The sequence below is a fragment of the Poecilia latipinna genome, unplaced genomic scaffold, assembly GCF_001443285.1.
Source record: "Poecilia latipinna isolate Pla-1442-1.1 unplaced genomic scaffold, P_latipinna-1.0 Scaffold145, whole genome shotgun sequence".
Lineage (NCBI taxonomy): Eukaryota > Metazoa > Chordata > Actinopteri > Cyprinodontiformes > Poeciliidae > Poecilia > Poecilia latipinna.
The window spans coordinates 122,679-128,780 of NW_015112761.1; the positions used below are offsets into that span (position 1 = coordinate 122,679).

The following is a 6,102-nucleotide window of genomic DNA, read 5'->3' on the forward strand; positions in this document are numbered from 1 at the left end:
ATAATAATAATAATAATAATAATAATAATAATAATAATAATAATAATAATAATAATATAAAACATTTATAACTGTGCATCCATTTAAAGGAAACTTTGTAGAAGCACCTTTTGTTTGTTTCGGTCAGAGTCTATCAGAGTGCTTGTTGAATTATCATCCAGAAACCACTTGTTGTATTCTTGTTGGTTGTGCAGGAGGCTCCACTTTTGCTTTTCAAAGATGTCCTGTTGTATAACTGTATATCTGTTTGCAGCCATTTTCATGTATGAGTGTAAACAGTTGGGGGCGTGGCCAGCAGCAGCTTATCTGGATTTAAAGTGACAAGACGCCCTAAAAACAGCTCATTATGAACTGAGCAGACTAAAATATCATTATCTAAGAATGATTTTGTGCAAAAAATGTATTGTAAAAAAATGTAAGAAAGCATATAGGTCACTTATAAAAGAGATGTAAAGCAGTAAAACAAACCAGAACCAAAGAAAACATCTTCCTCTTCAATGAAAGACAAAAACATATTCTAACGAAACGCTCAATGGTTCCTTCAGCACAGTTTGTGGTTAAGAAGCGACCTGTCCACCAGGGGGCAGAAGTGTCTTATGTATGGCACTCCTGTCTCCAGGCCCAGTGAACATCCTGTTCTTCAGAAATCTTGCTCCATCATTGTTGCCCCCTGTCACAGTCTCCATCAGTCAGACTCAGACTCATCTTCTCTGCTCATGGTTCGTGTCAGAGCGATTCATTGCCGGTGTCAGCCGTCAGACCACGCCGCAGCCTGAACATGCGGCTCAAAGTTGAGGGCCGGGGTTAATAAACGGTAGCCCTGGCAACAGTGTTGAACGTGTGAGTCAGAGCGGCTCAGGCAGGGCGCTGTGGCCGAACGGTGACGTCTGGCTGCCACCAAGAGTCACATCTGTGCCGAACAAGAGTTGTAGGCCGAATCAGCAGAGGAGCCCTTCTCACATCCAGGGGTCTGTTTTGTTTTCGCTCCACTGTAAACCACAGCAAATCCAGTAGATGACAAGTGCAGCACTGTTTGAATGGTTTCAACATCACAAAGGATTAAAATGCAGTAAACAAAGAGGGAGGAACAGCATGGGTGTTCCTGCTGCTGCAGCTCTGGGATTGTTGCTGTGGTTTTGATTCTTCCAGATCTCTGAAGGGTGGATGTTATTTTTGAAGCTTCCACAATGGCTGCCGGCGTCTTTTTGCTTCGAACTGGACATTAATCTGATTAAATGTACCAACACCGAGAGCCTAGATGACCTGCAGATGGATAATAGGAGGGAAACGAGCATTTAATTGTTAATTAATGGTTTAATAGATTAATATTCCTGTAGTGGTGATTGCTTGTCAAACAAAACAGCCAATTAAAAGTTCAATGAACAAGCTACTGCTGCACTGTGGTGATGCTTCATAGGCAGACAAAAGAAGTCCAATGTCCAAAAACCGTAAAGGATGCTTTTTACAGTTTATTTTTCCAGTTTGACAAGCAAATAATAAAAACCAAACTGTGAATTCTCTCCTGTTGCCTCTCCTGCTCTGGTAAAAAACAAAAAAAACAAACAAACAAACAAAAACCCCACAGGCTCATCCCAGTGCCTGCTGGTCTTATACGAGTCCCTACAGAAAATAGACCCACTGATCTTCCTGTCTAACTAAGGAAAGAAAATAAAAAATCACAGAAACAAAAATACATAAAATAAACAATTATTAGCATACAAATAAACGTTTAGACAACTGAAGAATATCAAGTAAACTAAGAATACATTTAACAAATTTAAAGGTAATAAAAATAAAGGATAAATAGCTCCAACAGTACCAGCAGAGGGCGCCGCTTGAACGGAGCCATTGAGACAGAATCAAAGATGGCGTAGGGATCCCAACGGTGGAAAGAGAAACGGTCCGTTGTCATTACATTATGATAACGTTGGTTATCATAATGATAACGTTGGTTATCATAATGATAACGTTGAAAAAATGCTCTTTTTGCAGTTGTATTTTGAAATATAAACACTCGACAACCTCATTAAGCTTCACCGCTCATTCAGCCGAGCGATATGATGGAGCAACGTCAACTTTACCAACCCAAAGATTACTGATGTGCTACGAAGACGGAAGTGATCATAGAACAGGCATAACAAAACAAACAAACAAACAAACAAACAAACAAAACATGATGCCAATAATAACGGTTGATTATGAGGTCTGTGTGAGTTTTATGTACTTTATGGAGTAACCACAGACTGTACTTTATTTATTTTATTTTTCTTCTCAGAAACTTAAAAGGTTTCTGTTTTATATTTTAAAAATATGTCCAAGAAAAACAAAATTTTCTGTTTATTCAGTCAGTATTTAATACACAACAGGAAATAGTGTTAAAATTTACTGATTTAAAAAAATAGTCCTAAAGTTATAGAAAACATGAGAAAACTCTTGTTTTTAAGAAAATGGGTCAATTAATTATTAATCGATAATCGATTAATCTTTTAATAACTTGCATCCATAGATACTTTTGCAATAAAATTTTGTGGTAAATTAAAATAATGAGCAGCTGTTCTGCCCTGTTATGCAGTTGCATGAAGGGTTTCTGACTTTGGTCACGTTTACACGTTGTAGTTCTGTATGCCAACGTTGGTCCCAGTAAAAAGTAAACATCAACCCACCAAGTTGGGGTCACTCACTTCCAATCTTTGAGCGGCCTTTGTTTGCTGTGCCGCTGCACAGACCCCAGGAAGCTGATTACAAACTGCTGCACTTCCCCAAGATAACAGCAAAATGTTTTCTGCTTTGCATGAAGGCTGGTAACAATTAAAAACCAAGGCTTTTAAAATGTAAAATCCAATTAGTGGTTTTATTTACATTTATAATTTAAAGCCATAACTTGTTAAGCAAAAAAGACAAACATACAGAACAGTTTAAAACCACTCATAAGGCATAATTTATATCATTCATGTTAGTGGTTTATCTTGTTATCCTTCAAGCCTTTTTGAAGGTTTTCAACAGGTTTTCTGTGAACTTCAGCAGCTTTGCAGCTTATTTACACTTCTACTGTGCAAAAATAAAAAGTATTACTAAGTATTTTTGGTATAGATTCTATTGCAAATACCTTAGTACACTTGAAATAAGACAAAACTAACTTTCAAGTAACTTGTCAGTAAGAAACAGGAGCTTGTTATGAATAATTCATTCATATTATATATATATAAAAAATAGTTCTGTCTTGTAATTCACTTACAAGACATTTCCCTCATATTTTAAGTGAAATAATCAAGATAAATAAATAAATAATAAATAATAATATTTTATAATAATAGTTTATTATTAAATCTCCGTTTAATAAATTAAATTAAGCATCTCCGTCATCATTATGTTATAATTTATATTTATTTTTAATTTGATTCATTTATGCAATAAATAAATATCTTACATTTATTTTTTAATTCATCCATCCATTTTCTTTTGCACACTTGTCCTTAGTGGGGCCAGTGGTGCCCATCTCCAGCTAACATTCTGGGTGAGAGGTGGGTTCACCCTGGACAGGTTGCAGGGCAACACAGAGACAAACAACCATGCATACACACTCACACCTAGGTGCAATTTGGAGAGACCAATTAACCTGATAGTCATGTTTTTGGACTGTGGGAGGAAACCGGAGTACCTGGAGAAAACCCATGCATGCACAGGGAGAACATGCAAGCTCCATGCAGAAAGACCAGGGCTGGGAATTGAACCCAGAACCTTCTTGCTGCAAGGCAGCAGCTCTACCAACTGCGCCACTGTGCAGCCCATGTATTTAATTCATTTAGCTCAATTTTTATTTGATGATGTGTAACTAATATTTGAAACAAAAAGCAGAGGCAAACATATTAATGTTGTTTCTGTTGCAGAAACTTCAAGTCAAACATGTAGGTATAGTTCAAATCTGTTTCCATTATTATATTAATAATAATTCTATAGTGAGTTCAACAGCTGTCCAACAAAAACATGTTTTACTGGAGATGAGCAATAATTGCAAACAGAGCATGCTATAGTTGGAAAACTGTAACTTCTTTTCATCTGCATCATAAACATCCCAACATCTTGAAGACATTAGGACGTTTCAGCACCAGCCATACATAACATCTCTGCCTCCTTTTCTTCACAACACAATGCATAATTTCAGTTTGTTTGGCCAGGAAGAAAATCTCCTCCTCTCATTGTGTTGACGAAGCGCTCTTAAACAGAGCCTGGAGTCCAAGTGAAACCAGATTGCCCGCAGAGATAGAGGCTAAAGGGCGCCAAATCAGATGCTGCAGAGACAAATTTCTGCATTTTAAAAACACAGCAGGTCTTTCATGCTTCGTTCACAGTGTAAGCTATGAAGTGACCCAAATCTGATTTTTTTTTTTTTTTGCCTTAATGCGACCAGTATTTGATCTTTTCATTACAGTCTGGACAATACAGGTCAGATATTTTCAAATGCGACCTGAAACTGAACGGCCAGGTCGAATTCATCGAACCTGGACGTCACTGATACTCGACAAACGTCACCAATCTGCGTCTTGACACGAGCAAGCGGTAAGAAAAACAACAATCATGGCGGATATGATGAGGATGAAGTTGTTAAAGTACTGGCTGCGGTCGGACAACAACTTCAAAATCGTAAGCTATGCTCCACCGTTAGCATCCATGTTTACTTCCACAAACACTGAGCAGGCTCTGTGTGACGTTATTGCGCCCTCTACTGCGCATGCGGGTCACTTTGACAAAAAAACGGAATTGGGTCACTCCATGCTGCAGCAGCCTTAATGTAAGCTGCTGCAGCTTCTAAATTCAGATGACAACAAGATCACCAGTTTAAATGCTATCAGACTCATTTAAATGTATTCTTAAGAAGCCAACAAATAGTTTTTATTTGTCTTTATTAAGCGTGTCATGATAACAAATTTTGCTGGACGATAAATTATTGCAATGAACGATAATATTGTTATTTTGGACCATTTCCAAGTTTAGAAATGGCATAATAATGCAAGAAAATATTCTCAAATAATAAACTTTAACTTCTAATGAATTTTAACACTGGAGCTAGAAGACATTTTAAATATCCAAAATAAGTAAAGAAAACAACAGAAACAACAAATAAAATGAATTATGAAGTCTTCCTGAACAAAATAATAAAAGAAAACAGAAAACTTTTGTCATCCAAGTTTTGGTAGAAAGAGAGAGAAGAGAAAACCAATAAATCATGCATTTGAAAATTATTGACATTGTTTTAATTTATCATGTGATTAATTGATTAATTGCTTATTGTCACAGGCAATAAGTTTACCACTTTACACAGTTTACTATGTTAGTTTTATTAATCAGAATTAAACACACAGTTGGTCTCCATTTTAAACCCAATCTTCTTCAATAAACAGCTTTTTAAGTTCTCAGTCTGTTATAGACTATTTTCCAGTCTTTCTTTCTCTCTGGAGGTTCTTTGCTGTGACAAGGCCAAAGCTGATGAAAACACAGCTTCCCTCCACCGGCTGAAAACTTTAAGGATTTTGTTTCGCATCATTTCTGTTTCATTAAATATATGCGATTGGCTGTGACTCATGCTGAAATTCTGTTATTTATCGCTTGATCTGCAGTTTTTATTAGACGACAAATAAAAACGTCACATTTTGGGGAGATTTTAATGCCTCGCTCTGGCCTGCAGCCAAACATAAGATGACTTGTTTTACTTTAAAACTCTCCAGAGTGACTCTTATCTGGACAGCTCAGTGCTGTTTGTTCATTTTGGGTCTCGGAGTGAAGCAGCTGCTACCGGCTGAATTTAAGGTTGTTTTAGGTGGTAATTTAAATAAATAGCCGTTGGGCTTAGAGCCTGAGATGTTTCTGTGTTACTCATGAAGACTAAATAAAGGGGATAATTAAAGTTTTATTTGCTTTCTTGGTGTTTGGCAGCAAACTGGTTCTGAATAAAATTATTTTTTTACTAATAGAGGAAGAAATAACAACAGATCATTGAAATCATAACAATTTGTCCTAAAACTGACATGAGTGTCTGGATTAAATTTCATGCTAACTCAGGCGGTTGTTATTCTAGGCGGTTTCCATCCCTGAAGTGTCTGGTTC

The 6,102-nt window shown here is 36.7% G+C and overlaps 1 long non-coding RNA gene across 1 annotated transcript; it reads right to left on the minus strand.

Moving 5' to 3' along the window:
• Positions 1-474: 474 nt before the first annotated feature.
• LOC106945445 (uncharacterized) lies at positions 475-1,934 on the minus strand. Its single transcript, XR_001424567.1, has 2 exons — positions 1,820-1,934; positions 475-1,263 (listed from the first exon to the last, which is right to left on the minus strand). It is a non-coding gene; the product is annotated as an uncharacterized LOC106945445 (long non-coding RNA).
• Positions 1,935-6,102: the final 4,168 nt, after the last annotated feature.